Source organism: Haliotis rufescens, unplaced genomic scaffold (assembly GCF_023055435.1).
Source record: "Haliotis rufescens isolate VD_foot unplaced genomic scaffold, xgHalRufe1.0.p SCAF_2, whole genome shotgun sequence".
NCBI classification, from domain to species: Eukaryota; Metazoa; Mollusca; class Gastropoda; order Lepetellida; family Haliotidae; genus Haliotis; species Haliotis rufescens.
The window spans coordinates 58,043,104-58,068,900 of NW_025963890.1; the positions used below are offsets into that span (position 1 = coordinate 58,043,104).

Here is a 25,797-nt window from a genome sequence, read left to right on the forward strand (position 1 = left end):
ACCTACACAGAAAACAAGTGAAATGCTTGACTTTTAGACAAGAAGTAGACACGCCCAAGATCGCCAATCGTGCTCCCCTTCTTGCTTATCTGTTTCTTAATAAATTTGAACGGTATTTCTGCTCGGATAGGCAAAATAAAAACAAGGTAAATTGGGCAAGGAGTTTAACTTAAGTGACTTGTATATTGATGATCTGATATCGTTCAGTGACCATGAAATAACAAATTCCCTTTCACTGATTTACCCACCCGAACTGGAAGAAGTGGGTAGGGGAGGGGTCCTAAATTCTGGGTTGAGACAGATTATGTTTTCAGTCAGCTTCACAATATATGTCTGTAAGGAGGAATGCTGAAAAAAAAGCCTTTCCAAAAATATTCCAGCTGCTCCAGCCTTTAATGTCTTACTTGAACAACATATAAAGTGCAATTGGGCATGCTCCCTCTATGAAGCCTCAGTAAAGTTTTCAGAAGGCTTTATGGTAGACATGTGGAGGTCATTTCCAAATTAGTGACCAAAATGAAGCAATTCCCCATTTTGACTGGTACCATGTGTTCCCGTGGTTTTTTTTTTACGTTTTTAGCTGATATTTCTTATGACTACGAGGGGGGTGATCAGTGTGGCCGTCAGTGTGAACAGAGAGCAAAAACTGATGGAGCTAGGTATGTGTCTTGGGTGACATATTGTCCCTCAAATAAAGTTATGAATGACGTTAAATAAACTTAATTATACAAGGGAAATCTCGAGTATGCTGGGGGCCCTAAATGTTCTTAATGTCTGGAGTTGAAAAGGTAGGGCTGAAAAGGGGTTGGCTGTCACGTTGTTGGCGTTCAGAAAGTCGCTAGTGACTCGAGCTGTGTGAGGGGTGGCGTTGTCCTTCTGAAACAGCGTCCGTGGGTGTCGTTGCAGGAAAGGCAGTACCACAGACCGCAAAACTTCATCAATGTAACGACGTGCAGTAAGATTTCCGTCAATGATGACCAGATCTGTCTTCTGTCTCTCGCAGATGCTACCCCAGTTCATGACACTACCACCTCTATAAGGCTCCACTTCTTGGACGCAACAACGTGCCCTCCGTTCACCACGTCGTCGGTAGATTCGAACCCGCCCATCAGAAGAGCTGATACCTACTTTAGTCGCTGAAGAGCACTGTCCGACACTTATTCTGCTGCCACTGCTGTACAGTCCTGGGCCATCTCAGTGTGTGAAGTTGGTGTAGAAGCGTAGGCCATACAGGCGGTATGGTCTAGCAACGGTCCTTCCGCCGACTGGGTGTGTAAGGCTCTTTGTGGATGAGGACGTCACTCCTCGGCCTGTCTGCAGTACTGCAGTTTGCCTGTGACGTGTGACAAGTCTGGCGATGGTGCACTTGAAGCAGCCCATGATCCTGGCAACGTGCTCCTGCGTCCCTCCCATTTGCAACATACCGACGGCACTCTCCCTCTGCTCTGCGGTTAGTCGAGGCATGCTTGTTGTTTGTAACGGTTTCATGCGATGAGAGAGTACAATCCTGCTCATGTTTTATACGAGAATTTCATACGGGTAACTTTGTGCACACATTGCATTTTTAGTGATTAAATTCACTTTTCTCGCAAATCACGTGAAGCAAGTGCACATGTTTACAGGGAATAGCTAAGTTGCATTCCAGCTATGTGTTACCAACTGTTTGGCAAATTTGTTGAAAACTGACGACCTTTATTTATTTGGTGGCGTTTCTTTTGTCCGCTAGTATATACCTTTCGGCCTGCGAGAGGGAATAGACCCGGCGGTACCAGGTGTGGAGGCACAGTGTTGAAACCTAAATGTGCACCTACAATATTATTGGAACGTGGCAAAGTAATACGTTTTACAATCGCAAGTGACCGACAGAAGACGCAGAAACTGTACGACGCTAAAGGTTCTATTTTCTGATTTACAAACAAGGAGTGAGTGAGTGAGTATGGTTTTACGCCGCTTTTAGCAATATTCCAGCAATATCACGGCGGGGGACACCAGAAATGGGCTTCACACATTGTACCCATGTCGGGAATCGAACCCGGGCCTTCGGCGTGGCGAGCGAACGCTTTAACCACTAGGCTACCCGACCGCCCTACAAACAAGGAACGGCAGCACACCCTCCCATACAGTGTTCTCAGGAGAGCGAAGTGGACCACCACATCACATGCTCTGGAAGTTAGTGTATACAGGAGTCGGTGTGAGGGTGGGAGTAGGCATGGGGATGGACAGTGGTCGGGTCAGAGAGGAGCCATCGTTTCATATCAATCTTTGTGCACTAAATATGACCATCAATTCTGGTTGACAAATGCCTCTAGGCTGATAATTATCCTATCTTTTTTGTCTTTGTCCGCCCAGCAACGAATGGGTACTCGGAAGGATGGGCTGTTAATGTGCATGGAATTCTTTCTACCACCCAACATGCAGTATGGGTCGTTTACACACGCTTGTTAGGAGTCCTGCACTTTATATATATTTTGGGGCAGTCGGGTAGCCTAGTGGTTAAGGCGTTCGCTCGTCACGCCGAAGACCCGGTTTCGATTCCCGACATTGGTACAATGTGTGAAGCCCATTTCTGGTGTTCCCCGCCGTGATGTTGCTGCAATATTGCTAAAAGCGGCATAAAACCATATTCACTCACTCATTATATATATTTTAATTTGACGCACATGAATCAATGATGTCATTCCAATTTGCTTACCCTTTCAACCATATTGTCTGGAGTTTTGGCACATGATATACAATGAGTTGCCTGTGTGTGTTGAGATTGTATATATTGGTGCATGCGGATATGTTACGATATTATTACCATTGAATATAATCGGAGTATAATTTAGTAATGCCTCATTTTCTTACATTACCTCTATATCATTACCCGCATGGTTATTGAAGCTGAATTTTGTGTTTATGTTCACAGTAAGTGAATCATTATTACTGCACATAATTTCAAACCAAATCTGTGGGTGCTTTTGCTTTGTCTCACAACTGCGAAACTTCTTCATGCGTAATGTATCCTACAGTGAGAATGTCTTGTGTGTCTCATGGTAGATTTCAGACCGCCTCAATGGTCTAGTGGTAGAGCGTCCGCCCGGACTGCAACAATCTTGGACGCGACGTTAAACCCCATTTCACTTCACCTCACCTCACATGGTAGATTCCACAAAGCCGTGTGACCCTATTTTAAAATGTTCTACCAAAAGCATTTTTCTTCTCTACGCGGTCTTTTCTAAAACACTTATGTTTAATGCAGTCTCATGTAGTAAATAAAGAAGTTGGCATCCATAAATTGTCTCTACTTTGTTACACAGAGGTATTTTGTCTTTTGTCTTGGTTTGCTTTCCAGAATCATAATAAATTATGAGCATTCAGAAGATTATTCAGGTTATATTTATCATTTGGGACGGTCGGGTAGCCTGGTGGTTAATGCGTTCGCTCGTCACGCCGAAGGCCCGGGTTCGATTTCCGACATGGGTACAATGTGTGAACCCATTTCCGGTGTCGACCAACGTGATATGGCTTGAATATTGCTAAAAGCGGCGTAAAATCATACTCACTTACTCACAATATTATCATTTCCTGTTTGGTAGCCAAGGACTTGAATTATTTAGTTGGCATTACCTTGGGATTATGTAAGATTCTTTTACTGACTAGTTTATTATTTTACATGAAGCCCATTTCTGATGTCCCCCGCCGTGATATTGCTGGAATATTGCTAAGAGTGGCGTAAAACCATATGCACTCACTCACTATTATTTTACAGATATAAATGGATTGTGTATGCCTTTAACACAAAATATTGTTGTATACAAGTAGAGATTGCTGCAGATGATCAATAGCTCCATGCAATATAATGTTATGTGCAGAGGAAATAAGTGTAAGCTATGGGAAGAGAGAATTTGTGTTCAGTACAAATTGGTTGTTATAAATGTACTTATCTTTGGAAAGCACAATAAAAGAAACAGTGTCTTTAATTGGTCAGCACAAAGAAAACCCAGGCAAGAAAACTGGGCCTGTCAGGCAAAACTTGATATATACCCATTATTAGTACCAATAAAAAAAATCCTATATAGATAACACAACAAATGTCATTCTAAAGCATGCTTTTGCAGCAAATATCAATATTTCTGGTCAAAATGTTGGTTGGGTTAAAATAAAGCAAACTTTTAAAATAGTAAACACAAATAAATGTAATGAATCCACTCTAAATATACTTCAGTTCAAATGTAAAAATTCACGCAATCATTAATGGATTCCCATTTATCTAGCAACTAGTTAGGAACATACAGTTTGGTCACGTTATCTATAAATATTGAGAATTATCTTACATATTGTAAAAACAAAGGCCATAGTTCACTTTTCTCAAAAATTCGTTTAAGTAATCAGAAACTAAAAATTGTAGATATACAACAACATAAAAAAACCATTTGAACAACGTCTCTGTGAAACATGTGATGTCTCAGAAGATGAACAACATTACGCACTGTCTTACATAATACAACCAAGAAAGAGAATCACAAATAATCCCCAATCATGATAAAGAATTTGGTACACTCTGTGAAAAGGTGCAGATTCTTAATAAGTTTACCAACAGTTATCCAGAAACAGCTTCAAAGATCTGTTAACATATCAACAATTACAAACAAATTCCTTGTACATGTATGTACAACATTACCATAGTTTTGCTCAATTCTCATATTGTTTCCATATCATTATAACACACTTGTTTTAGAAATTAAATTGTTATAATGTACCTCTTTTGAATGTTGAATGTTCCTGTGTTTTTTAATTGTCGTTTATTGTGCATGTATTTTGTAGTTTGTGATTGTGTAATATTGCCACTGTTTCTTCATGGAATGTTCCGCAATACATATCTCATCTAAAACATCTTTGTTGTATAATAGTTTCTTACAGTTGTTTACGGGGGCATGGTTGGCCCAGTCGCCGAAGGCGCTGGAATTCGCTATGCAGAGTTATGTCTCTTGGGCACGCCAGAAATCTATGACAGTGTGTTTGAATCTCGGTTCGCCCCGATTTTGTTGTCAGCACAAAACCCTTACTCGTTGGTTTCACCAAAGTGGTGAAAGTCTAAGACCTGCATCACTTCAGACTTTCATCCCACATCAAGCTGACACGGAATACTGTTCAAGACGGCGTTAAACCCAACTACCTCACTCACTCTTGTGTATGGTTCCGTTTGGTTAACTGGGTTTGTGTTGTGATTGCTTCCGGCTTAGATTTGAAATTTGTTTAGAAGAATTGTACTATGTTCAACCCAAACATCGTGAAGATATCGTGCAACCGTATTACCTATTGGAAAATAATAGCAAACTACAGACCAACCTGTTGATTTGCTATGTATCCAGAAGCAAAGAACATATACGGGTGTATGATCTCTGCTGGAAGTTAATTCTTTTTTTGTCAAAGCAATTAACCATGCAGAAACGTTAACCGCCTCCGTGGCTTGAAACTTCAAAGAAACCAACATGTCGATTTACATGCTACAAAGTTAACCTCTCCCATATAGTTCCCCGCCTAAAGGGCGTGGAAGAATAACAGCACATAAAAAACTGCTCATGTATGCAATGGAGCGTCCGGTGTTAAATGACGAGTTCACACAAATCGCTCATGATAACCGGTCTACCACATCCGTATCAAACCTAATTATTATTATTATAGATATTAGAGATAGGCTTTACTTACATCTATTGGAGATTTAACGTGCACTTCCCGACTGCAAGCGTATGTCGCACTCGGTAGCTACACTGCGTGCTTCGTTGTTGTATAAAAGGATTATATCTTAAAGAAACAAGTCCATGTAAGTAACATTTTACAATAATATCTACATTGGTTAAGTCAATTGTTTTATCAGTTACAGTTGCGTTATTACTACATTCGTATTGTAACTGTATTAACAACGTGGATTAGCATTTATAATATATTATGAGCTTACGTATTCAGAACTTCGTAAAGTAGATGATATTTGTGTTGAATAAACTCCGAAGAAATCCACAGTCCTCCTGAGCAGGTTTCACCTTTACAATAAGTTGCCAAATAAAAGTACATTAGGGTAGAAGAGATCGGGCACTGGGACTTCATATAGCCAAGTCCCTTCCCAAGTGGGTAGGGTAGGGGTCCGAAGAATTTTGTTTGAAAAGGTTTATGATTTTTGTCAGCACTTCAAAATATATGTCAAAGTGTAGCGCCAGCGCAGCATACCCAGGGAACCAGGCCGGGGCTCAGTAGAGTTTTGAAAAAGTTCTTCAAAATGATGACCGATGCTATTCCCTATTTTGACAAGTACCATAGTTCCTGAGTTTGTTTAGGTGAACACTTGACCGTGTGTGTGTGTGTGTGTGTGTGTGTGTGTGTGTGTGTGTTTGTGTTTGCAAAAACTGCATGTAATTTAAACTATGTTAAAGTTTTTCATTTGTCTATTAACATGGTGCCATAAATAATTTCCATTTTTTTCATTTATTCAAATACTCGAATTTCTTGAAGTCTTTGACTAGTACAAGAAGCAACACATATATATATATATATATATATATATATATATATATATATTCATATTATATTAATGAAGAGTACATATTTCAGTGTGTTTCTTTCAGTGTTGAATCCTTTAATCAATGTCATTAAGTCAGTGTTGTAGATCATTAAAAACAAATGCATACTATACAATGTAATGCCTGTAAAACTCTCAGACCATACCATGTGTAGAGGTGTCCATATGTTATGCTTTAGTTGTGCTTTCAAATATACTCTTAAAAAAAGGAAACGCAAAGCCAGATTTGCGTGAGGTAGGAACACACATTTATACGAGGAACAGTACAAAGTATTGCGCCACAATGTTGTGGAGAGAACACGTGGTGATTGTAGTCATCTCAGTTATCGGTACATGTGAAAAGTCCAAGGTGGTTATCAGCTATAATAACGCGTATGTCCCCCGTTGGAATCGAGAGCGGCCTGTCTCCTGCCCATGGAAGAGACGAGCATGCGAATCATATTTTGGGGAACGGTAGCCCGTTCAGCCTGCAACGCAAAATCCAACTAATGCAACGTCTTGGGTTGTGGTTGACGTCAGCGTAGCCGTCTATCAAGTTCATCCCACAGGTGCTTTATTGGGTTCAAATCCGGGGATCTGGAGGGCCAGGGGAGATAATCAACGTTTTTGTTGTGTGGACAGGCTCTTGTGATCCGTGTTGTATGCTGTCGAACGTTGTCCTGCTGGTATACACCGTTGCCGTTGGCTGCAATTCGGAGGACGTGTGGTATGAGAATTTCGTTGATGTGTCGTTGAGCCGTAAGATCGCCCTGTATATGGACCAAACCTGGATGAGAGATAGACGCCCATATCATGACGCTACCCCACCAAACCTGTCCACTTGCTGTACGCAGTTTCTGACGTAACGTTCTCACCGACGTCTGTAGACCCGTGCTCTTCCATCCCCTCGACGGAGGAGAATTCTTCTCGGTGCTGAACAAAACATCTCTGAATCGCAGTTGAACCCATACCCTGTGTTGACGAGACCAACGCAGGCGTTGTTGACGATATTGTCGACTCAATATGATGCGTCGAACAGGACGTCCTGCTCTTAAACGGTTTCGTACGGTCTGGTCGGAGATTCTGCGGTTTGAGGTGGCTGTGGTCGTCCTTTCACGTAGGTGGCGCAGTCGGATGTAGCGATCTTGGGCGGGGGTGGTTACTCTTGGTCGTCCCGACATTGGCCGATCACGTGTTAACCCCTGCTGTTGAAACCGATCCCATAGCCTTGTGATGGAGCTGGGCTCTATATTGAAAACCCGGGCTTCAGCTGATCGGGATTCCCCTGCCTGCAAGCGGCCTATGACGTTGTTTGTTTGCACTTCTGTTAATCTTAGCATGTTGTTGAACTGTCACTGTTCAATTGCCATAAATAGTGACTTTACTTGTTGTAAGAGGCGACTAACAGAATCGGTTGGCCAGGTTCGCTGATGCATGTCATCGTATCCCAATTGCGTGGATCGATGCTCATGGTGTCAATCACTGGGTTGTCTGGTCCAGACTCGATTATTTACAGACCGCCGTCATATAGCTGGAATATCACTGAGTGCGGCGGATACAATAAACAAACAAACAAACACTGTTCGTTTGACGAAGATGCCAGGCAATCAAAAACCCTGCACTTTCCGAATCGTACGTGTTTCCCGACTAATGGTTTGCACGTCATTGTTGTGATGATTTTGATCCTGGAAATTTGTCACTGACACTATAACATAATATAACTGTTCATTTTGCACCTCTTGGTCCTCTAATTTTGCTCTAATGGCTAAAAATATCCGTTTTGCTTTTCTTTTTTAAAGAGTGTATGAGCTGTGTGTGTGTGAGTTTAATGGCATTAACCCGATAATTCTGAAAAAACAAACCCGGAGACATATATTTATTTGGTCGAAAAATGAACAAATGATGTTTCAAACAAAATCAGCTGTGAAGACACTGTTTGTTGTTTCAAATTGCACTTGCCAAATTATCAGTCATGTTCCTTATTATGCTTTTCACTATAGACACATTCCAGCACATGATATTGTTTGTCGAGAGTAGAGTACCCGCTGACCCAATATGGCGGGTGGTTGTAGTAGGGTTCTACCTGTCCTCGTGCAGGCGATAGCAAATGTATCTTATTCGCTGTCATTTACAGATATCATAGTAAAAACATAATTTACATAATATTGTGATCCCGCAAGGATGAGTGATACAGGTCGGCGACATATATTTAAAGCCAGAATAAAGTGTGTTACATACCCACGACCTGAATTATATCTCACGGTATTGATCCGGGTACTCCTCTGATTATGAACTCTACACAACTATACAGTGTAAATCCATGAATACGATCCATAAAACGGGAAATTATGTTGAATGACACCTCACTGGCGACATAACACACTCAACACAAACACAGACACACTATACGGGGTGGGCTCTGTTACCCGTCTCAACCTGTCCGTCACAGTTCGCACTAGTTCAGGGGACACAACTCTGTGTACACTATAGATGGCATAGATTCGCTTATGATTTCAATATCAAACTATTTATGAAAAGCACATTTAGTAGTGTCTTTTTCAGTAATTTATCATTTAAACTTAGATACATAGTATGAAAATATTTGCATAATGTTCAAGTATATTTTCAACTATGACAACCAATAATTATTATCAAAGAAATAGACATCTCCATTATTGAATGTTGACAATTTTGAACCTCTAAGGCCTGCCTTTGAATGATTTGTTGTAAAAAACACCATCGAGAAAAAATAAATATCAGGGAACAAAGAGACATCTGGATGTCCAGGAAATATAGATGTATATAGATGCAGAAAAAATACAATTATTCGTCTCCTTTTCATTTAAAAAATGATTTGTTTTGAAGCAGTAACTGAAGAAATACCCCCCAACCAGAGAAACACCCCGGCCACTTGACCTCCCTTTAGATGTCCGTCGCAATTTCCTATTTTATTCCCGTGTTTGTTTAGGTGCCTTTGCATGTGTTTGTGACGGGTGCCATGATTGGGGAAGAACACGTTCACCTTTTCGCTAACACCTGGTATCATCAGAATCTGATAATAATTCATAAACACATATGATTATGGAAAGTTTCTTTTCGTTTTTAATGGACTTACAGCAACACTTATTGGTGAGGTAATGATGTGTTGCAAATATATTCAGGTTTTCGGGAAGCGTTTTTCTAGCATTTGAACATGAACAAGTCTTTGACTCAAATTTGATGTTCATAGAAACAGTACAAACATGGCGTTAAAGTTATTTTGGCGTCGTAGACTTGTCCATGGTTAGATTTTTAAAAAAAAGAATAAACTTGTAAATTACTGCAAAACCTCTGATCTTATTTTCAGTCCTACAATGACATCAGTGTCCCCTCACAACCGAGCAGTTCAGTGTACACACGAGAGCCTGCTGGATGATCAAAATATCACGTGTGTTCCGACGTTCGCGAGTGACCAACAGAAGAGACAGAAACTGAACGATGCTAAAGGTCTGTTTTCTGCTTTACAGGCAAACAACAGCAGCACACCCTCACATCCATTGTTCCCAGGAGAGCGAAGTGGACCATCACATCACGTGCTCGGGAAGTTAGAGTGAACGGGAGTCAGTGTGAGGGTGTGAGGGTGGGAGTCAGAGAGGAGCCATCGTTTCATATCAATCTTTGTGCACTAAATATGACCATCAATTCTGGTTGACAAATGTCTGAAGGCTGATAATTATCCCATCTTCATTGGCCTTTGTTCGCCCAGCAACGAATGGGTACCCGGTCGACTCTGCATGGACGCTGGATCGTTTACACACATTGGAGGAAGTCCTGCACTGTATAGTTGGCAGCGAGTTTTTGCATGCACATATATAATCTTTTTGCTTGACCTGATGGCTTCAGTATTTTGAGCCAATGGATCTGACTTGTTTTTGATACCAATACAGCGTTTGTATAGCGTGTACAGTTTAATACGTGAAATAATGTATTAGCTATGACATCTGAAAACGTAATTTACTTGTTAAATGTTGTGTTTGACATATGTTGATCAATTTGTCCATTTATATATTTTAATACAAATTTGCATCTATAGAATATATACGTCTGTTTTGAAAGCCTACGGAAAGCCACACGTGACATCCGAACTCGTAGCTTTTCGCGTGTATAAATTTGGTGAGCCTCGTCAGAATAGAGGTGAACATTGGAGTCGACATTACTAGCTGATTCTAGTAGTAGTTGTTGTCGCAGTAGTAGTAGTAGTAGTAGTAGTAGTAGTAGCTACAGCAGTAGTATTAGGAGTGTGAGCACTAGTAGTAGTAGTTGTTGTCGCAGTTGTAGTAATAGTAGTAACAGCAGTAGTAGTAGAAGTAGTTGTAGAAGAAGAAGGGGTAGTAGTAGTAGCAGCAGCAGTAGCAGTAGTAGCAGTAGTAGTAGTAGTAGTAGCAACAGTAGTAGTAGTAGTGGTAGTAGTAGTAGAAGAAGAAGTAATAGTAGTAGGAGGAGTAGTAGTAGTAGCAGTAGTGGTATTAGCAGTAGTAGGTTTAGAGTGAGTGAGTGAGTGAGTGAGTGAGTTGTGTTTAACGCCGCTTTTAACAGTATTCCAGTTATATCGCGGCGTGTCAGCTTAATGTGGGAGGAAAGCCCGAAGTGATGCAGGTGTCAGACCTTTAGTTGTGGAGAATCTGAGTTCAACACAATACGACCATCTCAGTGTTATTATTAGTAGAGAATCTGAGTGAAACACAATCAACCATCTCAGTGTGTTATTATAAGTAGAGAATCTGAGTGAAACACAATCAACCATCTCAGTGTGTTATTATAAGTAGAGAATCTGAGTGAAACACAATCAACCATCTCAGTGTGTTATTATTAGTAGAGAAAATCTGAGTGAAACACAATCAACCATCTCAGTGTGTTATTATTAATGGAGAATCTGAGTGAAACACAATCAACCATCTCAGTGTGTTATTATAAGTAGAGAATCTGAGTGAAACACAATCAACCATCTCAGTGTGTTATTATTAGTAGAGAAAATCTGAGTGAAACACAATCCGACCATCTCAGTCAGTTATTATTAGTGGAGAATAGACTGTGAAAGGTGTGACGAATCATCACATGGCGCTGGCCTGTGGCAGAGGTACTATGCTGGCTAGCTGCCGGCCGCATGGAACTCTGGGTAGGAGAATGAGTGAGCGAGTGAGTGAGTTGGGTTTAACGCCGTTTTTAACATTATTCCAGTAATATCAGCATAATGTGGGAGGAAAGCCCGAAGTGATGCAGGTCTAAGACGTTTACCACTTCGGTGAAACCCACGAGCACGGGTATGGTGCGGTAGGAGAATAAAGGGAGTGTTATTAATCCAATATAATTTCGCGGAACTGCCTCTAAATATCACTGCTGCACAGTTTGCAGATGGTAGATCGTTGTGGAGACGTGTGACAATTTTCGGTTTGTCTTGGTATCTATCCATAACTGGTTAAGGAAATTCAGTAGATGGTGTTCAAAATGGGGGTTTAAGATATCCCAATAAAAATCATTAGACGATGATGATCACAAGACGAAAAATCCCACATGAAAAACTTTCCGGCACCATAAATTGGAAATAATGTCAGTGTTCAAATGTGTTGGTGTTCATATTGATTAAAGTGAGTGAGTAAGTGAATGAGTTTGGTTTAACGCCGCTTTTAGCAATATTCCTGCAATATCACGGCGGGGGACATCAGAAATGGGCTTCACACATTGTACCCATATCGGGATTCGAACCTGGGTCTTCGGCGTGAGGAGCGAACGCTTTAACCACTAGGCTACGCGACCACCTTGGGTTGACGTTCTGTACGAAGATTACCCGGTAGCTGCTCAGCATGGTCTTTACAACTGTAGCCCAGTTGGTGTTTCTGCTCCGCCTGTCACGTCACTGCCCTACTTTCTCTCTCCATAATTAACACCCACTGGTGCATAGTAGATATCAGCAGAGGCAGACAAGCCGAACTTGCTTATTCCCACTAGTCTGTTAGGTTTAGTAGAGCGTAACCAGGTTTAATTCACACTGTAGGCGAAGTACGTGTGATATAATTGAATAATATTGGCTGTATAAATCAAATATATCTCAAACAGACAAGAAGTCAGTGTAAGTTACATTTTAAATTAATATCTACTTTGGTTAAGTCAATTATTTTATTTGTTATAGTTGCTGGTCAATATATTCGTATTGTAACTGTATTAACAATGTGGTTTAGCATTTATTATATATTATGTGCTTATGTATTCAGACGTTCGTAAAATAGATGATATTTGTGTTGATTAAACTCCGAAGAAATCCTCAGTCATCCTGAGCAGATTTCACCTTTGCACTAAGTTGCCAAATGAATGTACATAGGGTATAGTAGATTGCGCACTGGGACTTCACCAACGCATAACGACTATGTAAAGTTTGGGGTAAGACGTTCAGGCAAGAAGTAGGCATCCCCATGGGCACCGATCGTGCTCCCCTTCTTGCTGATCTGTTTCTTTATGAATTTTAATCCGTATTTCGGCTCGGATTGACAAAATCCAAACAAAGTAATTTGGCCTATGGTAAGAGATATATGGATGATCCGATATCCTGCAATAAAAACCAAATAGCCTAGATTTCGGGCACAAGAGTTTTTCTCAACCGTACAGTCCCCAATTTTCAAACCAGGAACTCGTACTTTGGACTGCATCTGTTTAGAGCTGATAATCAAGAGCTCAGTTTTGTCATCATTAAGTTTGAGAAAGTTGCTTCTCACCCAGCATCTGATGTCATCTATGCAGCTTGAGATTGCTTTAAAGGCAATGCTGACTGATGATGTAGTCAACGGTCGGAATCCCAGATACAATTGTGTATCATCAGCATGCAGATGGAAGTTTAGATTGTGAGATCTTGCTATATCTCCTACTGGTAGGGTGTAGATGGTGATCAGCATTGGGCCAAGGACAGAGCCTTCAGGCACTCCAAACTTTAGTTCATACTTCTTTGACCTTACTCCATTAATGATGACAGATTGATAGCGTCCTGAGACATATGAAGCAATCCAAGTTAAGGCATCTCAAGTAATGCCAACTCATGATTCGAGTGTTGTCAGTAGAATGGAATGATCTATGGTGTCGAAAGCCACTGATAGGTCCAAGAGTACAAGAACTGCAGCTCCCTGAGAATCGACAGCATGAAGTAGGTCATTCTGCACACGCAACAAGGCTGTTTCCGTGATGTGACCAGTCTTGTAGGCTGACTGCATAATTTCACCTAGCTTATTTGCATGCATATGGTCATGAAGACGTGATGCTACCGCACGTTCGATCACCTTTGAAATAAATGGCAGGTTTGAAATTGGGCGATAGTTTTTTTTTAACATCTTGATCTAAATTTTTCTTCTTGAGGAGGGGAGTTATCAATGCTATCATCTATACAAAGAAAGAATTGTTTAAAATGAAAATTCTCGATGATGATCTGTGCTCATTTTGTGAAACTGATACTGAATCCTTACTTCATGTATATTGGGATTGTAAGCATGTTGAATATTTTTGGGCTAAAGTTGAATGTTTCTGAAAGCAAAAGTTATCTGTTTTACTTGGGTACAACTCAAACATTCTGTTAAATCAAATCATACTGGCATGCAAATAATATAAACATGTATCAAATATAAAGATAAGCAAATTGTCACTTGAAAGGTTTCTGAAGACTTTAATTGATATATTTTGGATACAGAAATTAATTGCACACAAAAACAATACAATAAGACAGTTTGACAGAAAATGGAAACATTTGACAAATAAATTGTATAGTTAATATGTCTCTATTTTTTTAAACATGTACAATTTCCACTAATGTGCTGTAAGGATTTAGCTTCACACTTAGTAAACATGGCAAATGTAGCCTGCCCGTTTCGCCATTTGTAAACATTGTTGGACACCTGTAGCCAACTTAAATTTGCTGTCTGCTGTAAAGGTATGTAATCTACACCTAATAAGAATACGACATGGCGCGCTACTCAATGTATAACTCTGTTATATCATATACTGAATTGAATAAAAAATATTTATAAAAAAAAGAAAAGATTGTATGTGTATTCTAATATGCGTCACTGAAATATTACTTTCGATTGTTGGTATAAATACTTTAGACTCTTTAGTGCATCTTTGAGGATGAGTTAGATGTTCCAAGTGTTCTCAACCCTCCATGAATGTACATGCATTAAATAAAAAAAAAAGATACAACGGCAGCTTGTAAAACAATGAAACGACTATGAAACAACTATTAACCTCTCCTAGATGTGTGTTATAGAAATTGTTGTTGTGTTTCTCCTTCCCCTGGCAGTCTCTGCCTTCGCCCCTTGACGTAACAGCTATGATCTATTTTCAGTAGTATGTGCGCAGTACAACATTAACGTAAGTAGGCGCTAGCGGCCTGCCCCATTCACCTGTGGTATCGTTCAGTGATTGGTTGGCCATGTAAAGTTCATCACGTTCGTATAACTGACGTTTCTGAAACTTATGTATTGAATTATCTTACCTCTGCTTAGAAGCAGGAAAGTAGTTTATAGTTGCGTGCGCCATTGCTTATAAAACAGAACATAATTTCAACGAGCAAGAACTAAATGTAAGTTACATATAATATATATATTTACATTATTTAAGTCAATTATTTTAATTATTGTAGTTGCATTGTCAATATATTCGTGTTCTAATTGTATTAACAATGTGGATTAGCATATACTATATTTCATTAACATCTTTATTCATTATCTTCACATGTCATACCTTAGGATGCATATATGTATAACACACTCAGTAAACTGAACATCCTCACGCAGGTTAGTCTCTGTCTGTCCAGGTGAAAAACCTGTAAGTCGGTTCATGGCATAAATGGGCAGTCGGGTAGCCTAGTGGTTAAAGCGTTCGCTCGTCACGCCGAAGACCCGGGTTCGATTCTTGACATGGGTACAATGTGTGAAGCCCATTTCTGGTGTCCCCCGCCGTGATATTGCTGGAATATTGCTAAAAGCGGCGTAAAACCATACTCATTCTCTCACTCATGGCATAGATTTACATGTGGGATGTGGATAACACTAAACGTGGAAATAATGTTGCGTATTTCCATGTAGGGGACAAAGACATAATGCCTGTGTAATGAGGATTAGTTTGTTATAAATTATGTACAATAATCAACTTTAGTATTCTTGATTGTCAACTCAATATCATAAAGGAGTTTGAATGACTAATGATTGATCAAAGAAAAAGATCACCCCAGCGCTATGTAGGAAACTATTTTATGCCATATATCATGTACCTGCGTCTGTCCGCCGTCTCCTGCACAAAACACACATGCATTAATCTGATTTACTGACGCTTCAGTCACTTCAGCACAACATGCACAACGTATGCACAAGCGGGGCAACTACCTGTTGTGTTGGTTACTACCTGTTATTTTTCATGCTTATATTTATGTACCCTTATGTCTTATAAAAAAATAGATAAAATAATTTGCTAAAGGTTTTTCGTTCAAATTTTCTCTCAGAGTACATATTTCAGTGTGTTTCTTTCAGTGTTGAATCCCTAAATCAATGCCATTAAGTCAGTGGTGTATATTATTAAAAAACAAATGCATACTATACAATGTAATGCCTGTAAAACTAGGCCATTACATGTGTATAGATGTCTATATGTGATGTTTTAGTTGTACTTTCAAATATTCTCTTAAAAAAGAAAAGAAACACAAAGACAGATTTGCGTGAGGTAGGAAAACACATTTATACGAGGAACAGTACAAGGTTTTGAGCCGAAATGTTGTGGAGAGAACACTTGGTGATTGTAGTCATCTCAGTTATCGGTACACATGAAAAGTCCAAGGGGAAGGTCAGCTACCACCAATAATGCGTATGTCGTCTGTTGGAATCGATAGCGGCCTGTCTCCTGCCCATGGAAGAGACGAGTATGCGAATCCTGTTCTGGGGAATGGTAGCCCATTCGGCCTGCAACGCAAAAACCAACTGCTGCCAACTGCTGCAACGTCTGGGATTGGGGTTGTGGTTGACGTCGACGTAGCCATCTATCAAATTCATCCCACAGATGCTTAATCGGGTTCAAATCCGGGGATCTGGAGGGCCAGGGGAGAACATCAACGTTTGTGTTGTGTAGAGAGGCTCTTGTGATCCGTGTTGTATGCTGTCGAGCGCTGTCCTGCTAGAATACACCATTGCCGTTTGCTGCAATTCGGAGGACGTGTGGTATGAGAATTTCGTTGATGTATATTCGTTGAGCCGTAAGACCGCCCTGTATAGAGACCACCTCATAACACATCATAACGCTACCCGTCCAAACCTGTCCACTTCCTGTACGCAGTTTCCGACGGTAAACGCTCTCACCGACGGATGTAGACCCGTGCTCTTCCATCCCCTCGACGGAGGAGAAATCTGAATTCGTCGCTGAACCAGACATCTCTCCATCGCAGTTGAGGTCAAACCTTGTGTTGACGAGACCAATTCAGTCGTTGTTGACGATGTTGTCGACTCAATACGCTACAGTCGGAAAGCGCACGTTAAATCTTCTATATCAGTCAGTCAGACCCCAGTGTTTCATATCATTTTCCACCAAACTAAAAAAGAATAACCCCCAACTGGATATGTCAAGCGAACTAATTTTCGTTTCGTCTGTCGATTCATATTTTGGAAATTCAAGGGGAACCACTCCAGCTTATGCAGCACACACATTTGGGAAGGTTGCTTCATTAATAATAATACTTCTTACAATGGTTTCACAGTCGTTCGGAACTTTTTTAAGATCTGACACCAGATTATGCTGTCCGAAAATTTATCTATTTTTTTTTAGTTGAGACATAGACTAGGCTAGCGTTACACTAAGTCTTGTACCAGGCTGGCCCCTCTGGGTAGTAGGTTTGGTCTCTCCTTTGTCCTTGGACCCCCTTTCCGATCATAAGGGTTGAGTATCCCTTGCCAATGAAACACGTCTTTACCATCCTTTTTACCTTAGAGCACCCATTTACGACACATGGGGTTAGTTTTGAGTTCGGTTATGGTTTAGAAGTCTCTTGATATAAACATAAAGTGGAGGGATTGGCAAACAAGCAATTAAATTTTGCTTATCTGAATGCCTCTCCCAAACATGATACATAAGTCTCTTTTAACGAATTAATCCAATGTAATTTTCGCAGTATACTCACCCTTATATAATTTTCAGCTTCATGACAGTGTGAACATTGAGTGCCCCCTACACATGTATGCAGTCACTGACAACTTATGGAGTTACCTGTACAAAACGGAAGATGCAGACGACAAGTGCACGCACGCACGCACGCACACACACACACACACACACACACACACACACGCGCGCACGCACATCGCTATATAAGTGCAATTATCTTGGACGCGACATTCAACCCAATTTCAACTCACCTCACTTATCTTACTTTGTTCATGTGCCTCAAACTTGTGGAATGTGTTAATTACTGAAATGAAAAGCATTTTAATGGTTTTTTCCTATCTTTTCAGAATATGTGCACATAGCTTTCAATGACCAGACGAAAAAAAGAATTCATTTCAAGTATGTTGAGAAGAAAACGTAAGTAAAGCACACTATTTACATTCATAATACATTTTATTCCGCAGGCTCTATTGTAAAGTTAAACTCTAGCTGCGTATAGGCTGCCAGTATCCATTATATTACACACTATGGATCCACTCATCTATACATCTATTTTCTTTTGTGACAGGACCCATGCCATCTCTGAAAAAATCACCTCACCCAAGAAATGAGAATGAAAAGTGCAAAGTCTCCCAAGGAATTGTCTTGTAATAAAGCATGTGAATAAATAATTTTTTGAAATATCTCACGAAATTAGTTTTATTTTTTTGCTTGAAATCATGTGAACTAAAAATGTTTGTTTTGAGGAAAAAGGTCATTTGAAGCAACTCCAGGTTAAACTATCCAATGATTGAATCTTATTTCTCCTGAATTAAAATAATTCTGCTAAATATTACTGCAGAAAAAAATTCTGCCAGAAATTTCTGTCGAAAAAAATTAATTCTGCCAGAAATTTCTGTAGAAAAAAAAAAATTACTGCCAGAAATTTCTGCAGAAAAAAAAAATTCGGCCAGAAATTTCTTCAGTAATGCATTTTCTGAGCCAATTTTTGAGCTTATGAACATGTGAACACACTGGGACACTCATTATTTGGATTCGTCTCCTCGAGAGCTTTCCAGTGATATAAAACATGTTTTTGTAGCTCGCTTCCTTCTGTGTGGTCAAGTTCGGACTCCTGGCCATTCCTAAGTTGTCCCGCCCTGCCTTGTTTGTTATAAAATATGTACAATAATCAACCTTAGTATTCTTGATTGTCAACTCAATATCATAAAGGAGTTTGAATGACTAATGATTGATCAAAGAAAAAGATCACCCCAGCGCTTTGTAGGAAACTATTTTATGCCATATATCATGTACCTGCGTCTGTCCGCCGTCTCCTGCACAAAACACACATGCATTAATCTGATTTACTGACGCTTCAGTCACTTCAGCACAACATGCACAACGTATGCACAAGTGGGGCAACTACCTGTTATTTTTCATGCTTATATTTATGTACCCTTATGTCTTATAAATAAAATAGATAAAATAATTTGCTAAAGGTTTTTCGTTCAAATTTTCTCTCAGAGTACATATTTCAGTGTGTTTCTTTCAGTGTTGAATCCCTAAATCAATGCCATTAAGTCAGTGGTGTATATTATTAAAAAACAAATGCATACTATACAATGTAATGCCTGTAAAACTAGGCCATTACATGTGTATAGATGTCTATATGTGATGTTTTAGTTGTGCTTTCAAATATTCTCTTAAAAAAGAAAAGAAACACAAAGCCAGATTTGCGTGAGGTAGGAAAACACATTTATACGAGGAACAGTACAAGGTTTTGAGCCAAAATGTTGTGGAGAGAACACTTGGTGATTGTAGTCATCTCAGTTATCGGTACACAGGAAAAGTCCAAGGGGAAGGTCAGCTACCACCAATACTGCGTATGTCGTCTGTTGGAATCGATAGCGGCCTGTCTCCTGCCCATGGAAGAGACGAGTATGCGAATCCTATTCTGGGGAATGGTAGCCCATTCGGCCTGCAACGCAAAAACCAACTGCTGCCAACTGCTGCAACGTCTGGGATTGGGGTTGTGGTTGACGTCGGCGTAGCCATCTATTAAATTCATCCCACAGATGCTTAATCGGGTTCAAATCCGGGGATCTGGAGGGCCAGGGGAGAACATCCACGGTTTTTGTTGTGTAGAGAGGCTCTTGTGATCCGTGTTGTATGCTGTCGAGCGTTGTCCTGCTAGAATACACCATTGCCGTTTGCTGCAATTCGGAGGACGTGTGGTATGAGAATTTCGTTGATGTATATTCGTTGAGCCGTAAGACCGCCCTGTATATTGACCAAAACTGATGAGAGACCACATCATAACACATCATAACGCTACCCGTCCAAACCTGTCCACTTCCTGTACGCAGTTTCCGGCCTAACGCTCTCACTGACGGATGTAGACCCGTGCTCTTCCATCCCCTCGACGGAGGAGAAATCTTAATTCGTCGCTGAACCAGAACCCATCGCAGTTGAGGTCAAACCTTGTATTGACGAGACCAATGCAGTCGTTGCTGACGATGTTGTCGACTCAATATGACGCGTCGAATAGGACGTCTTGTTCGTAGACCTGCTGCTCTTAAACGGTTTTGTACGGTCTGGTCGGAGATTCTGCGCAGTCGGGTATTTCTGATGCGGTTTGAGGTGGCTGTGGATGGGGGTTGTTACTCTTGCTCGTCCCGACCTTGGCCGATCACGTGTTAACCCATGCTGTTGAAAGCGGTCCCATAGCCTTGTGATGGAGCTGGGCTCTACATTGAAAACCCGGCTACAGCTGATCGGGATTCCCCTGCCTGCAAGCGGCCTATGACGTTGTTTGTTTGCATTTCTGTTAATCTTGGCATGTTGTTGAACTGCCACTGTTCGATTGCCATAAATAGTGACTATGCTTGTCGTAAGAGGCGACTAACAGGATCGTGTGGTCAGGCTCGCTGATGCATGTCATCGTATCCCAATTGCGTGGATCGATGCTCATGGTGTCAATCACTGGATTGTCTAGTCCAGACTCGATTATTTACAGACCGCCGTCATACAGCTGGAATATTGCTGAGTGCGACGTTTACAATAAACAAAGAAACAAACACTGTTCGTTTGATGCAGATGCCAGGCAATCAAAAACTCTGCACTTTCCGAATCGTACGTGTTTCCCGACTAATGGTTAATGATTTTGATCCTGGAAATTTGTCACTGACACTATAACACAATAAAACTGTTCATTTTGCACCTCTTGGTCCTCTAATTTTGCTTTTATGGCCAAAAATATCCGTTTTGCTTTTCTTTTTTTAAAGAATGTATGAGCTCTGTGTGTGTTTGTTTTATGGCATTTACCCGATAACTCTGAAAAAACCCCGGAGACATTTATTTATTTGGTCGAAAAATCAATAAATGATGTTCCAAACAAAATCAGCTGTGAAGACACTGTTTGTGGTTTCAAATTGCACTTGCCAAATTATCAGTCATGTTCCTTGTTATGCTTTTCACTTTTGAAACATTCCAGCTCATGATATTGTTTGTCAAGAGTAGAGTACCCGCTGACCCAATATGGCGGAAGGTTGTAGTAGGATTCTACCTGTCCTCGTGCAGGCGATAGCAAATGTTTCTTATTCGCTGTCGAATACAGAAATCATAGCTAAAACATAATTAACATAACATTGTAATCCCGCTACTACTGATTACAGTGTAAGGACGAGTGATACAGGTCGGCGACATATATTTAAAGCCAGAATAAAGTATGTCACATACCCACGACCTGAATTTCATCTCACGGCAGATCCGGGTACTCCACTGATTATGAACTGTATACGCATATACAGTGTAAATCCAAGAATATGATCCATAAAACGTGAAATTATGTTGAAAGACACCTTACTGATGACCTAACACACTCAACACGAACACAAACACACTGCACGGGGTGAGCCCTGTACCCGTCTCAACCTGTCCGTCACGGTTCGCACTTTGTTGATTTGAAAATAGTTCAGGGGACACAACTCTGTGTATAATATAGATGGCATAGATTCGCTTATGATTTCAATATCAAACTATTTATGAAAAGCACATTTAGTTGTGTCTTTTTAAGTAATTTATCATTTAAACTTAGATGAATAGTATGAAAATATTTGCATAATGTTCAAGAATATTTTCAACTATGACAACCAATAATTATTATCTAAGAAATAGACATCTCAATTATTGAATGTTGTCAATTTTTAACCTCTAGAGCCCGCCTTTGAATGATTTGTTGTAAAAAACACCATCAACAAAAAATAAATATCGGGCAACAAACAGACATCTGCATGACCGGGAAATATAGATGTATATAGATGTAGAAAAAATACAATTATTCGTCTCCTTTTCATTTAAAAAATGATTTGTTTTGAAGCAGTAACTGAAGAAATACCCCGCAACCAGAGACACACCCCGGCCACTTGACCTGCTTTAGATGTCCGTCGCAATTTCCTATTTTATTCCCCTATTTGTTTAGGTGAACTCTTGTCTTGCCTTTGCATGTGTTTGTGACGGGTGCCACCGTTGGGGAAGGACACGTTCACCTTTTCGCTAACACCTGGTATCATCAGAATCTGATAATAATTCATAAACACATATGATTATGGAAAGCTTCTTTTCGTTTTTAATGGACTTACAGCAACATTTATTGGTGAGGTAATGATGTGTTGCAAATATATTCAGGTTTTCGGTAAGCGTTTTCCTAGCATTTGAACATGAACAAGCCTTTGACTCAAATTTGATGTTCATAGAAACAGTACAAACATGGCGTTATTTTGGCGTCGTAGACTTGTCCATGGTTAGATTTTTTTAAAAAAAGAATAAACTTGTAAATTACTGCAAAACCTCTGATCTTATTTTCAGTTCTGCAATGGCATCAGCGGTCCCTCACAACCGAGCTGTTCAGTGTACACACGAGAGCCTGCTGGATGATCAAAATATCATGTGTGTTCCACCCAGAGCTGCCACCGAGGCCCCGCCCAACAACACCAGCAGTGCTCGAGCTGCCAGGGTGAGGGGTGATCAGTGTGGCCGTCAGTGTGAACAGAGAGCAAACACTGATGGAACTGGGTATGTGTCTTGGCTAACATACAGTCCCTGAAATAAATTTATGAATGATGTTAAATGAACTTAATTATACAAGGGAACACTCGAGTATGAGGGAGCCCTAAATGTTCTTAATGTCTGGAGTTGAAAAGGGGATGATTAATACAGACCGGTAGGACTAAGAAGGGGATGAGAGTGGAATGTGTTATTAGATATATGCTGTACGGGCTTCAAGAGAGATTAGACCTAGGGGTATCAGGTGTGGAAGCGCAGTGTTGAAACCTAAGTGTGCATCTGCAACATTAATGGTTTAATAGTATTTCCCTTATCGAGAATGTACAAGATCGGACCGTTTAGTGTTAGATTACAGTAAATGTGCGGAACGAGACGAAGTATTACGTATTACAATTCTGACGATCGCGAGTGACCGACAGAAGAGACAGAAACTTAACGATGCTAAAGGTCTGTTTTCTGATTTACAGACAAAGAACGGCAGCACACCCTCCCATCCAGTGTTCCCAGGAGAGGGGTGTGGACCATCACATCACGTGCTCGGGAAGTTAGAGTGGACGGGAGTCAGTGTGAGGGTGGGAGTAGACATGGGGATGGACAGTGGTCGGGTCAGAGAGGAGCCATCGTTTCATATCAATCTTTGTGCACTAAATATGACCATCAATTCTGGTTGACAAATGTCTGAAGGCTGATAATTATTCCCATCTTCATTGGCCTTTGTTTGCCCAGCAACGGATGGGTACCCGGTCGAATCTGCATGGACGCTGGATCGTTTACACACATTGGAGGAAGTCCTGCACTGTATAGTTGGCAGCGAGATTTTGCACGCACATATATCATCTTTTTGCTTGACCTGTTTGCTTCAGCTTTTTGAGTCAGTGGATCAGTACCGAAATATGAAGGAACATTCTATAGCAGAATATAAGATCTGACTTGTTTCTGATACCAATACAGCGTTTGTATATCGTGTACAGTTTAATACGTGAAATAATGTATTAGCTATGTCATCTGAAAACGTGATTTACTTGTTAAATGTTGTGTTTTACACATGTTGATCAATTTGTCCATTTATATATTTTAATACAAATTTGCATCTATAGAATATATACGTCTGTTTTGAATGCCTATGGAAGGGCACATGTGACATCCAAACTAGCTTATTCTAGTAGTAGTTGTTTTAGCAACAGCAACAGCAGCAGTAGTAGTGGTGGTAGTAATGGTAGAAGAAGAAGGATTAGTAGTAGTAGGAGTAGTAGTAGCAGCAGGAGTAGTAGGAGTGTGAGCACTAGTAGAAGTAGTTGTTGTCGCAGTTGTAGTAGTAGTAGTAACAGCAGAAGTAGTAGAAGTAGTTGTAGAAGAAGAAGGAGTAGTAGTAGTAGTAGTAGCAGCAGCAGTAGCAGTAGTATGAGTAGCAGTAGTGGTAGTAGGATTAGTAGCAGTAGTAGTAGTAGAAGTAGTAGCAACAGTAGCAGTAGTAGTGGTAGTAGTAGAAGAAGGAATAGAAGAAGTAGTAGTAGTAGGAGGAGGAGGAGTTGTAGTAGCAATAGTGGTATTAGTAGTAGTAGGTTTAGAAGTAGTAGTGGTAGCAGTAGTAGAAGTAGGAGTAGAAGTAGTAGCAGCAGAGTAGCAGTAGATGTAGCAGCAGTAGTGGTATTAGTGGTAGTAGGATTACTACTATTAATAGTAGTAGTAGTAGTAGTAGTGGTAGTAGTAGTAGAAAAAGGAGTAAAAGAAGTAGTAGTAGCAGCAGCAGTAGTAGTAGTAGCAGCAGCAGTAGTAGTAGTAGCAGTAGTGGTATTAGTGGTAGTAGAAGTAGTAGTAGTAGTAGTAGCAACAGTAGTAGTAGTAGTGGTAGTAGTAGTAGGAGAAGGAGTAGAAGTAGGTGTAGTATTAGGAGGAGGAGTAGTAGTAGTAGCAGTAGTGGTATTAGTAGTAGAAGTAGGAGTAGTAGTAGTAGCAGCAGAGTAGCAGTAGTAGTAGCAGCAGCAGTAGTGGTATAAGTGGTAGTAGGATTACTATTATTATTATTATTAGTAGCAGTAGTAGTAGTAGTAGTAGTAGTAGTAGTAGCAGCAGCAGTAGTAGTAGCGGTAGTAGAAGGAAAAGGAGCTAAAGAAGTAGTAGTAGTAGCAGTAGTAGTAGTATTGGTATTAGTGGTAGTAGGATTATTATAAGTAGTAGCAGCAGCAGAAGTAGTAGTGGTAGTAGTAGTAGAAGGAGTAGTAGTAGTAGTAGCAACAGCAGTAGCAGTAGTAGTAGTAGTAGCAACAGTAGTAGTAGTAGTGGTAGTAGTAGTAGAATAAGGAGTAGAAGTAAGAGTAGTAGTAGGAGTAGTAGTAGTAGCAGCAGTAGTGGTATTTGTAGTAGTAGGTTTAGAAGTAGTAGTTGTAGCAGAAGTAGTAGTAGTAGTAGTAGCAACAGTAGTAGTAGTACTGGTAGTAGTAGTAGAAGAAGGAGTAGAAGTAAGAGTAGTAGTAGTAGTAGCAGTAGTGGTATTATTAGTAGTAGGTTTAGAAATAGTAGTAGAAGTAGTAATAGTAGTAGTAGCAACAGTAGTAGTGGTAGTGGTAGTAGTATTAAAAGAAGGCGTAGACATAGGACTAGTAGTAGGAGGAGTAGTAGAAGTAGCAGCAGGGTAGCAGTAGTAAAAGCAGCAGTAGTGGTATTAGTGGTAGTAAGATTACTATTATTATTATTAGTAGTAGTAGTAGTAGTAGCAGTAGTGGTATTAGAAGTAGTAGGTTTAGAAGTAGTAGTGGTAGTAGTAGTAGTAGGAGTAGTAGTAGTAGTAGTAGTAGTAGTAGTAATAGCAACAGTAGTAATAGTAGTGGTAGTAGTAGTAGAAGAAGGAGTAGAAGTAGGACTAGTAGTAGTAGGAGTAGTAGTAGTAGCAGTAGTGGAATTAGTAGTAGTAGGTTTACAAATAGTAGTAGTAGTAGTAATAATAGTAGCAGTAGCTTCAGTAGTAGTAGTAGTGGTAGTGGTAGTTGTAGAAGTAGTAGTAGTAGTAATAGTAGTAGCAGCAGCAGTAGTAGTAGTGGTAGTAGTAGTAGAAAAAG

At 40.2% G+C, this 25,797-nt stretch overlaps 1 protein-coding gene across 1 annotated transcript in view; it reads right to left on the bottom strand.

Annotated features, from left to right (window-relative positions):
- Positions 1–25,797, bottom strand: part of LOC124141586 (thiopurine S-methyltransferase-like) — a 265,718-nt gene that overhangs the window by 180,922 nt on the left and 58,999 nt on the right. The gene's annotated exons all lie outside the window — the stretch shown is intronic.